The sequence below is a fragment of the Acomys russatus genome, chromosome 28 (genome assembly GCF_903995435.1).
Source record: "Acomys russatus chromosome 28, mAcoRus1.1, whole genome shotgun sequence".
NCBI lineage: Eukaryota > Metazoa > Chordata > Mammalia > Rodentia > Muridae > Acomys > Acomys russatus.
Window position 1 is genome coordinate 7,392,912 of NC_067164.1, and position 10,804 is coordinate 7,403,715.

A 10,804-nucleotide genomic window follows, 5' to 3' on the forward strand; every position below is an offset into this window, starting at 1 on the left:
ACCAACTGAGGTAAACAATTCTCAGAAAAATACCATCTGGAAATTCCCTGGAAACTCACCAACACTCCTTGCCAAGAACAGACCCCAAGACCAACAACCCCTGCAATAGCCAATAATATTTAGACAAGCACCCCTAGCGACCACCAGAGCCAATCCTAACACAGGGCAAGCAGCTCCTCCTAGCCCCTCCTAACCTTTGCGGTTTTAGCCTTTAAAAATAGCCTGTAACAGTGACTCGGGGTACATCCGCCTCTCGAGTGCTGAGGTCCCCTGACATGGGTCAGCAATAAACCTTGTGCTTTTGCATCAACGTTGTGGTCCTCGAGTGGTCTCTCGCGACGACCCCCTACCCGAGTAGACTCTAGGGACCAACAGAAGAGTATGGGTATTAGCTCATCTTTGAAGGTCTGGTAGAATTCTGCACTGGCCCTGGGCTTTTTTTTTGGGGGGGGGGGAGACTATCAATGATTGCTTCTATTTCTGTAGAGGAAATGGGACTATTTAGCTGTTTATCTGTTCTTCATTCAACTTTGGCAAGTGAAATTGATCAAGAAAATCATCCATTTCCCTTAGATTTTCAAATTTTGTGGCATATATGCCTTCAAAGTAGGATCTTATGATTCTTTGTATTTCAGTGTCTGTTGTTATGTCTCCCTTTTCATTTCTGATTTTGTTGATTTCAATACTGTCTCTCTGCCTTTTAGTTAGTTTTGCTAACGGTCTGTCTATCTTGTTGATTTTCTCAAAGAACCAGCTCTTGGTTTTGTTGATTCTTTGGACTGTTTTCTTAGTCTCTAATTTGTTAATTTCAGCCCTGAGTTTGATTATTTTCAGATGTCTACTCCTTTTGGGTGTTTCTGCTTCTTCTTTTTCTAGGGCTTCCAGTTGTGTCTGGAAAGAGATACTGTACAATACAATGTATTTTGTGCTGAATTAAATGCAAACCAATGATGACTTTGGAAATAATATGTGCCTAACATTTTTGCCTTATCATTATGATTTCTTTAATATTACTGTTGAGTCATCAGGCAGTAAATTATGGACAAATCTACATGTGTACTGATCATTGAGAAGCTAAATCTGGTCTAAAGTATTATAAAACTATAATAACAGTGAAAATTATGACATCATTACTGTTTTGAGAACATGAAACAGGATAAGTAGCCATATATTTGACATCCATATCTTAGCTCTAGTTTATATTCTAACAAAATAAACAGTAACAGTAAATCCTCTGCATACTTGATTTAATTCAGGGACTTTGTCTTAACCTTGTTAAAAATAGAAGTATAATCCTATGGAAAACATTATTTACATTTTATCTTTAAAACAACAACAAAGTAAAACCAAAGCATAAAAATGCTAACATGTAAAACAAGACAAAAATTCTACATATTTAAAAAAAATCTATGTTTTTCTTTAAATATTGCAGACTAATTCCTGAATCTTTTATTTTGTATGCTTTTAATGTCATATAAAGTTTCATGAATAGAATTGAGTGGGTTAGGGGTTACTTTGAGAGGGACTTTTCATACCCAGGAACCTCCAGAAGAGCATAGAAGTTGTCATCTTTCCTATGACGCTAGCTCAGCACTCCCAAAATATGATTCTCTCTCTATACTCACACCAACTTGGTCTTGATGTAATCAATAGATTGACTATCATATCATCAAGGATATCTCTCTGTTTCTATCTAATTCTTTCAATCTGTATCTTTGTCTCTCTTAGATTATAAAATGGCAGTAATTAACCTTTGTGAAAGTAATACATTTGGAATATGGCAGTTGGAAATAAAAATAAAAACTTAGAAAATAAAAGCCTTGGATGTCATGATATTTACCTGACTCCCTGAGGACCGGTAAGGCAATCCATGTTGGAACCTTGTTTACTCTCCAAGTTCTGCTTTTCCTAGGGAGTTTCACATATTTCTTTGGGTTATATAATATAATAGAAGCATAGAACTGAATTTTATACATCTACTCCTGGGATTAGCAATAGTGCTTTTAAACAAGGAACTTATGCATTTCACAGTCAATAAATATTGTTTTGGTAATTTTTGTGTTGACAATATAATTAAATTTATTGTATTCATAAAAGCATACACAGTGTAATATATCCAAATCATTTTATAAATTAATATTTATATATAATTACTATTTGTTTATTATATGTCAGAATTACTCGGGGTAAACTGTCTCTTGGTATATAGAATTTCTGGTTCATTATAACCTAATGTGGAACAACTTGACATACAGTCCAGCCTTGATGGAAATTCCCTTACATAGTATGTGAGTATGTATGTACAGCTGTTGTAGCTTTTCCCACAATTCTTTCTACTCACCTAATTATCTGAAGAGTTTTGAAATCTTGACAAATGCATACTAAAAAAGATTAAATGTAGACTTATGAATTTTCTATATTTTTCAACATAATGAGAAAATAAAAACCATCCCTTTTGAGAATGAGGCTATTAGAACATAAATCATGCTTCTATCAGCCTGTAGTCAAGGACATAAAGTGGCTACAAACATGACTAATAACCTTTTTTCTGAGAAATGATTATTTATGCTGTCATTACCACCTCTATTTCTAACTCAGTCCCCTTCATTCGAAGTAAAAGTAACTACTGGTAATCACATTTTCTGTATTTTTAGCAGCCTGTGAAGGAAGAACTGAGTCTTGTTTCTCTAGCTCCTCCAAAACTGGAAAAATGATACTTAAAATCCAAGTTTCCTACCTTATACTTGATAAAGCAGTCCACTTTCCACTGTGTGAATTCTCCATTGCTTTTAAACTAAACAAACTCATCTTGGGTATATGAAAATGTTTCTTATCATTGATAATTAGTATATATAAATAATTAGAATATGAAACTTAAAGGGTTTTTAAAGTATAAATTATACAGTTATGTCTTGTGCTAACAGTATGCAAGCATTTTGCAGATAAAATATATAGATATTTTGGTGGAATAAAGGTAGCAGATTTTCTAAGATCAAGTTTTCATATTATTTAGTATTAATATGAATCAGAATTGTCCTATTACTCATATATTTTAAATCCCTTCTAAGAACCCATTTTTAACTGTTACTTCATTGGTCTTATAAAGTACTAACACATTGGACAGTGGCATTAGATGTACAATATAGTGTTTACAGATTCCTGTGACATAAATCACATTGCATTTGGGGCTGAAATCAACGATTCATTGTTTATATTTTTTTGTTATTTTAGACACATGCTTCTCTGGTATAGACATTGAACTGCATGAAGGAGAGATTTAGATTTCTGCTCTAAATAAATATATGTCCTCCATTATTCATAAAATATTTAACTGTTAAAATAAATGGGATTTTTGCATCTTTCCGAAGAAGAATGAACTTTTTAAGTATTTTGCTTCCCTGTCAGAATTCTGTGAAAGAATACTAGAAACACAATTTAAGATCAGCTACTTTAAGAACATATTGTAAGACTATAAAAACAGATCCACAACCTCAAATTATGTTAACTGTACATTAAAGGAAATGCACAAATCTCAAGATATAATGAAATGTCAGAGTTTGAGTCTTCTCTCTTCAGGTTTAATACCCAGTCTCTTGTGATTTCACATAAAATGTTCTAGCATCTCACCTTATTGCTAGGAAGAACAATTGATTGGCTTACAATATTTATTAGAACATTATTCATGAACATTAGCACCAAACTGGAAGCAAATAATGCTTCCTTTACACAAGTGTGATAAGCTTATGTAAGTAAAATGTACAGGTGCTGATATAAATATAAGTGTGAGTCAAACTCCTGAAACATCTTTGCTTTATGCACATTTACCTGAAAAAAAAAACATTAGAGGTATGTATATTCCATTAGTTTTTTAAAACTTAGTGTCATTTTGATAAATTATCCATAGGAGGTAACAAAAAAGGAAGTTTTCCATATATAAATTAAGAGACTAAAATAACATTTGAAGTATTGACAAGTGGCTGCACCATAAATACAATACCATTATCTCTGTATATTGGCCATGTTAGAGTCATGTGTACATATTTCAGTTCCCAACTACTTACTTCAGTTTTCTAGGCTTCTTGGGCAAAGTTCTATAAATTTGTTCCAAAAACAAGCCTGATTTTTTCCACATTGCTTGCTTCCAATCATTCTGACAGTCAATAAGAAGAAATCTTGCCCTTTGCACATGTTTGACTAAACATTTCCCAAGCAGGTGAAAACCATCAACTTTCCATCTATTGTCCAAAAGGGATCAGCACAACACAAAGAACTGACTGTGTTAGTGTGTGCTGACAGAACAGTCTTCAAAGTTGTCCTTATTTTGGTTTGAACATTATAGTGTGATTACTATCACTTATCTTCAATATAATATAACTCCAAAGTCAAATTACAGGTTTTCCTGCAATGATAATTTCAATGTATGAAAATCAGAACTGGTTCTGTCAAATTTTACCGTCATTTGATCTAACAGTAGTCTCATCACTCAAGTATTTGTGTATGAGTAAAATAATTGGACATGAAATGTTTATACATAGTCTTTGTGCAATACTGTTATATAATTTGGGCCAACTTTTCTTTCTCTCTCTCTTTCATTTAATAGCACTTTAAATGTGCTAATTTCTGTTTTGATTACTTACTTGTTTGTTATCGATCACTATCCCTAAGGTAGTCCATCTTCCACAATGGTTGTATTTACTCTTCTCAACTTAAATCAAACTAAGCAGTAGAGACTGGAATTCTATAATTCAACCTGAGTTGAACCTAAGTTCTAAAAATCAACCTAAGTCATTAAAATTATTATTAATAAATACTAAATTACTAATAAAATTATTAGTAATAAACAAGATTTAGTTTTACTATTCTACTCTAGAAATAGGGACTAGGTCAGAATGCTTTTTTGTTCATTTAGAATATAGCAATGAATAATATGAAGGTTCTTTCTTTAGATTTAATAGTCATATATAATATTCATAATAGGTTTATCAAATTAGAAGTATCTTCTCTTTTGGAGGACAAATATAAGTGCGGAAGAAGGAAGTCAGTAAGAAGAATTATGAAAGTAGGATATGAATAAGATAAGCAGGAAGTCAATATACAGAAACTATTGACAGCAAGTGGGTAAGCAGAAAGTGAATAAGCAGGAAGTTGGTAAGCAGTAGATGAGGAGCAAGTGATTTAGATAACATGACGGATTTGTTATATGTATCTGCCTTGAAAGTAACATTTCAAAGATGTTCATGTTTTCCCAAGGACTATCTTTTTAGGCTCTTCATGTCTATCAAACGTCATTCAGGTTGGTTTGTGAGGCTTCCTGTTGCTTCCTCAGGGAAGACTGATATAATATCTTACATTTTCAGCAGAATAATTTTATAAAGTTGTTCCTCCATTTTGATACTGCAGCATCAACAAAATAATCTCTAAGTTAAAGTAACTAGTCATCATTTTATAACATACAGTACTCTACATTACTAAAGAAAAGTTATTCCATTGGTTGACTGCACAAATAGTTTTGTTTCCTTCTCATTCCATATGATGGCATATACCTAAGGTTATTTTGATCTTCAGTATGATGCACTCATTTTCATTTGCCTTTCTGTATTTGATGAGACCTATTTGATATCAAGACTACCCAAGTCAAAGTGATTACAATCAATTCAAGAGATGGGTTTTGATTGCAATAAATAGATCAAATGTCATTAATATTGAAGCCAGAGCACTGAATCTGCTGTTATTCCTCTATTTACTTTTTATAGGATTTTAAACATTCAGCTAAATCATAATTAAACACATCCATGAAGACATAGCCTCATGGGAATAAAATGTAAGAAACAATGAAAATTTAAAATAATGAAAACATATACTGTTATAAGAGAGGAAGAAAATAGCTTTCTGAAGAAGAACAACATGAATCTGTCACACATTTGCTGTTAAAGCCTTTTCCAAATGTCTCTCATAAGCCCATCTCTCACCCTTAACATCTTAAATTTATCATTCCTTTTCATTCTCTTAGCTTGAATTTTAACTGATAACATGAATTAAAATACATATCTGTGAGATTCTTCTGGAAAAAATATTAAAATATATAATTCTTGCTTTATGTATAGAATGTCAAAATTTCTCTTATATTAAAATTTATGACTATCTATTTACAAAACAAAGTTCACTAAAATATTATGTCATATAATTACAGTAAAAAATGAAATGATTTTCTTTAAATTTTTAGTACCATATCTGAATTTTAACAGAGAAGCAAACTCTGTTGGAATTTATATGGTTTAGTTAGCTGAAGATATAAGTGAATCATATTGAAAGTCTCTAATATACACTCACATTGATGCTTCAAATTTTTCTTAATTCTTATATTGATGTATCCATGCATATGATCACACATATTTTCTATTTAAATACTATTTTGTTTCAAGTTTATAATATCACAAGTTTAAAAAAATACCTTTTTGGTTCAAGACATATTTGGTTCTACTATGTACCTTTTTGAAATGGAAAATTATGTAAATGTGAAATATTTTTAATGTGTAGAAATGTAAGAAAGTTTGTTCTATATGCTATGTTAAGACAAATTGTCTGTAAAGTGTTATGAAAACATGGCCATTTTTTAAATAACTTATGTAAAATTTTCAGAATTATAAAAGTGCTTCATGGACATCAAAGAAACCATTCAGAGTTGACTATAAACCGCAGATACAGGAAAAGAGCAAATGTCCATGCCATGTCCTTTATCTTCAAGAAAATATTTCCTCCATTTTGAAGAATGTATTTTATAATAGAAATTGTTTCTCTTCCCTGAAACACTTCAGCATAAATCCACTGCTCCAAAGTTAAACAGCAAAAGCCTCACTGTGCTCAAAGACATGCTACTGTCTGCCTTGTGGTTCTAGCTCACGTCGTCACACCCTCTGTCATCTGCTTGGATTCAATTTCCACAATGCTATACATACCTCACCATTCAGCCCTGAAACCCAGCTTTTTTTTTTCTTCTTCAAAGTCCACTTTACACAAGTAATTCTGACTTTTCTTGGAAATCATACATTAGTCATCAATTATTTGGGGAACTGTCTCCATTAAACATTACTAAATACATCCATTCATTACATATGCCACAGACCTTTGTCTCTTCTTGTTAAGTATATCAACTAATGGTTTTCATTTATTTGCATATTTTGCTCAAGTTCTTCCTCTTCTACTATCAATATGAGAATATCAACTATTATAATTTTGAGTACAAGGGAATTGTTCAATATAATTCATTAATGAAACAGGTAAAACCTGATTTTAAGATAAGTGGATTCCCCTCTCTCTCTGTATGTGTGTGTATGTATGTATGAATCAGAGACCACTATATTGACACAAAATTTTTTCATTAAAGAAATTAAAAGTACAAGTTAATAAAGGGGAATAGTTTAGCTAGTTGAATAGCATCCGTAGGAAATACTGTGTTACTGCTTTCATAGCTGAGACATTTATTGTGTTTTCAATGCCAAAACAGAAAACATAAAAGGACAAAAATTATTCTACAGCTCTCAGGATGAGTTTCTATTGATAAAGTGCATGCCTACAAGTTCAATATCAAGAATTACATGTAACATGTTCAGAGATTAAAGATCATCCTCAGCTATGATGAATTAAAGAATATAATTAAGGAAAAACAGAAACAAGCAAATAAATAAAAATAAAAACATTATACACCAAATAACTTGCACACAAATATAATCTCCATACACACAAATCTATAAATTAACATCCAGAAGGCAGATAAATGGGCAATATATAGAAGAGGTACATTTATTTTTATCATGATATTACTGTGGATTTTCATTCAATATCAAAGAAAAGTTTTCCAGCCTTCATACTCCATTACTTGCAGCTTGTTTCTCCAACAATGAGAAACATAGTTTTAATCATTTTGAAAACATTTACATACTTGTTTATGCTTGTATGCACACAAAATAGCTCCAGGCATACCATTGAATATGCTGCAGAAACAAATATACTACCTAGAGTTTTCAATATGTTATATGTTCATTTCATATAGTACATGCATACACACTGTATCTGCCACATAGATTATTTAATTTCTTTTATAATTTAATGCTATTGTTAAAGGAAAATTGCAGAATTTCATGGCATGTAAAGATTAATGTAAGCATGGTAAATAATGTTATTGTTTTCTTATTTGATTATAAGTCATAATGTTGCAAGGGTGAGGACAGATCCATTTCCTCAGCAGCTCAATATCTTGTAAATTTTTCCCTCATACATTTTTCACCATTGCTGTTATATAAACATGCAATGAGACAGAAGAATTATCATTAATTCAATTGCTTAATAGAATATTTTAGAAGTTTTACATGTGCAGAATAATGAGCTTTAGCTATTCAAAACAACGTCAATCAATATTTCATCTATTCAATTTAATTCTTTTCTTCAAAGCATTTTGCAGTTCTTTTTAACAATGTAGTTTCTGCATTACCCAACTCATTCTATGAGGCCACAGTCACCTTGATACCTAAACCACACAAAACCTAAAAAAGAAAGACTATGTCAGCCCAATTTCACTTATGAACAGTGCTCCAAAAATACTCAATAAAATATTCACCAACTGAATCCAAGAACACATCAAAACTATTAACTATGACCAAGTACACTTCATCCTAGGCTTGCAGGGGTGGTTCAGTATATGGAAATCTATCACTGCAATCCACCATATGAACAAACTAAAAGAGAAAACCTCACATGATCCTCTCCTTCGATGCTGAAAAAGCATTTGACGAAATCCAAGTTCATGTTAAAAGTCTTAAAAATAACAGGGATACAAGGCCCATACCTAATAAAGAGTATGTTTGGTACTTTTTGTTATAGGGGGAAAAAAAAAACAATGTAGCTTCTGAATTAACCCAAATACCTACATGGTGGGAAGATCTGTATATGTGTATAGTGTAATTAGTCATGTTAGAGCCAAATTATGTTTCTCAAATTTACTTTATAAAGCCTTAACAACAATAATCTTAGAGTGTGTTGTACATTGTGTCCTTCTAGAAATCTCCTACTTTGAATGCAATAGCATTATGAGTGCATGCTTTTAGGAGATAATGAGCTCGCAAAGCTGTCTTCCTGGGATGGGATTGAATGCATTTGTAAAAAGAAGTCTGTAAAGAAAAAATTTGATGATTTTACATGTATTTTTCTAAAAAATAAAATTTTGCTCAAATGCACATTTGCTAATGATGATAAATGAAGACAATTACATTTCACTCTTCAAAACAAGCTATAAAGTGAGTCTCCTCAGATAAACAAAAACAAAGTTTGTATTTACGAAGAATCATCCTCAATTCACTATCATTTAAATAGTTGGCCTTTGGGAAAATTTATTGTTTATTATTTGACTTCAGTATTGGCAGGGTGTTACAGCTTCACCTGTAGAGATTTTGCAACCAGATTTGAGGTGTAATTTTAGTCAACAAAACCCAAATATTATGAATCTTTGTCCTGAATCTGAAGAAGCTAATTTGTCTCTCACATTGCTTTAATTCCAGCACTTTAAACCACTTTTGCTTATGTACAAAATTAGTTACACAAATTAGACTAAAGGGAAAAACAATTAATTTATCCATGTCTAATGCTAGTACTCCTTGACAATGCTAATTTAGATCACCTCAAACCTAAAGACAGCCTAGAAGTAAATAAGCAATTACTTTCCAATTGCTGACAAATACAGTAATCACTTAGCCAATGGCATAGTTTACTTAAGTGGAAGAGTGGGCTGTGCAAGGCATACTTTCATAGTCTAGAAATTTGAGTTCTTTAAAATATAATAGGGCTTTATACTATTGCCATGATATTGATACTTTGATTTATCGTATATAATTTATAGAAGAAAACATATAAAGAAAATGACATTAAATAGTGTGCTGGCTTAATTTTTGTCAGCTTAATACATGTGTAGTCATTTTGGAAAAAGGAATCTCAATTGAGAAAATATACCACCAAATTGGCCAGGAATGGCCATAGATGAAGGTTAAGACTCAAAAGGAGTAAAAACTTCAAGATTAAATGAGTCACAGAGAAAGGCTAGCCTTTTTAATTTTTGGTATATACAGATGAGGTTCTAGGAGAGACTATTGGTGATGGCACACCAGGTGCAATGGATAATCTGAAACTGTCAGATGACCACCAAGGACTTAACAACTGTTGGGAGGACCCAGCCTGAGCCTAAATGATCTGCTGTATATACCATGGCTGAGAGAACCAGAGAAATGTGAATAACCATACACTTTGGTTTCTAGAAGATTGCACTCAGAGCAATTTCCAGACATTAGACAACAAATTAATTAACTTTTTTATTTTTATTTTTGTTGTTGTTGTTGTTGTTGTTGATTTGTGATGGTGTCCTGGTTTTATTTCTGGGGGAAAGAAAACATTTAACTTATTTTTTATTTTTGAGCACACAAATAAGAAAGTTTAAAATTTTAGTGAGAATTTCGAATATTAGCAAGACTGGATACTTTACAGAGACTTAGAAATTTTTGAGTTTTGGGAAGTTTGGGGAGATTTTGGAGTTTTAGAGAGATGTTGAATATTTTAAAGAGACTAGTTTTTAAGGAGCAAGGTATTTTAAAGTTAAACATATTTTATACTGAATGAACAACAGTGGGAAATGTATGGTTTAACAGTGATGCATTTGTATGCCAAGTTGACTAGGAGTCAATAGAGTTGGCTAAGTTTATTTCAATTTGACACAAGCTGGAGCCATTTTGAAAGAGTAGACCTCAACAGAGAAACTGCCTCC